This window comes from Nyctereutes procyonoides, unplaced genomic scaffold, assembly GCF_905146905.1.
Source record: "Nyctereutes procyonoides isolate TBG_1078 unplaced genomic scaffold, NYPRO_anot_genome, whole genome shotgun sequence".
NCBI classification, from domain to species: domain Eukaryota; kingdom Metazoa; phylum Chordata; class Mammalia; order Carnivora; family Canidae; genus Nyctereutes; species Nyctereutes procyonoides.
Genome location: NW_026575142.1, coordinates 17,005,206 through 17,007,025, shown reverse-complemented (window position 1 = coordinate 17,007,025; position 1,820 = coordinate 17,005,206).

The following is a 1,820-nucleotide window of genomic DNA, read 5'->3' as shown; positions in this document are numbered from 1 at the left end:
CTTTCTCTGTGTATGTACTCATTGAAATTTCCTTGAAGTTTTCAAAAATAGGATTTTCTCTGATTTCTTGGTTAGCTACAATTTGGAAACTTCTCTGGCTTCTGTTTTTTGCCACTGCTTTGGTATAAGACATTGTAAGGAACCTTTGTCAAATCATTGAAATTATCCAAAGGAGCCCTCTTTCTCTAGAGGGAAAGGAATGAGTGTGTAAAAACATAAAATAAGATGCAACACTATGTACAACCATAAACACATAGTATAACCAAGTGCTAACCTGAGTTTAATTAAAATCAATGAATAAAAGCTATACATTGGTTTCTTTATTTAAAAAGGAAGGGATTTGTACGTTTTTAAAGATGGTGTTATAATAAATAACCTACATTAAGGGGAAGAAAAAGTTTACACAGATCACAAAATACTGCCAGGAATATGTTTAAATAGCTTTTGAAGCAAAACAGACTTTATAGTTGCTGACTAGTAAGGAATCTCAAATGTCATATCCTGGTGTTTGCATCTGACTCATTAATCTTTTCAAATGTTAGTTGAAAGCTATGAGTAGAGAGAAATGAGTCATTTATTGTTTAAACAAGGGAGCAGCTGTTAGTTTTTTCTAGTGTGTGAAAACCTTTAGTGACATCTATAAATGGAAAAAAGAGTCAATGAGCTCTTCTTTCAGCTGTTGTTTTAGCAGCTGACAGTAGCATTGACTTCACTGTGATGTAAAATAAGAGGAAAAAAACTTTACTCATAGACAGAGGCCTTGAAATTTAAAAACACACAATTCACTGATCTGGGGGCATTTATTCATTTGACAAATATTTGTGGAGGACACAAGGTCCTGTGGCTATAACACTGAACAAACCAAAAAAAAATTCCTGTCTTCATGGAGCTTATATTCTTTTGAGCAGGTTTAAGAGTACCAACCTTTGAAAGTACACAGTATTTCTGCAGCCCCTCTGAGTTCAGAAAATGTGACTGTATAATTTTATAATAAAATAGTTCATGAAGAGGTATGCAATGTCATCTACACCTAAACAAAAGATCAATTTTTTTTCAAATCATGACTTCTATATTCTGTAATTAATAGGGTGTTCTATTATTATCAACTACCTAAATTATTATTTCAGTTATATTTTTTTCCCTTGAATAGGCTTGTTTTCCAAGTTGTGCAGGTGACATAGCATTTCTTCCTGATTTTGCTGTGTTCTGTTGATAACATCATTTTCATGGAGTTACATTTGTATTTTAACTTTTTATTTAATGAGAAAGATTATCTTCAACATGTAAAAGTCACAGAATATCTTTAGTAATCATGTGAGTTTTTTCTTTCCCTAATGTTGATTTTTAGCTATTAATGTTGATTTTTAACTATTTCTGTTTCTTTCTGGACTTGACCCATTTTAACCTTTTGCCTTTATTTCACTTGTTTTATGATTGTTTGCCACATCACATCCTTTGTAGAGAAAGGCAAAGTATGAATAACCTAAATAATTTTATAAGGTAACTCAGTACTAATTCTAGTTTTTCGAAGGTCTTAGAAAATTAGTTTCTCTGCATTTATTATTTCAGTTATGATGGGGTATTGTTATTAAAGGTTTTCTTTAAATTATAATGATACATAAGCAGAAGTCTTCAAGTTTCCCACTTCTAAAAGAAAATTGTAAATACCACTGTTTTAAGTAGAAAATAAATGTTTGTATGTAACAGTAATTGGAAAAGGGATTTTGCTTATGATATTCAGATGAACTCACCTCATATTCTTGACCTTTGCATCATTAATTCAGACAGCCAAGGAGTTTGCCATTAGACCATTTTTAGCG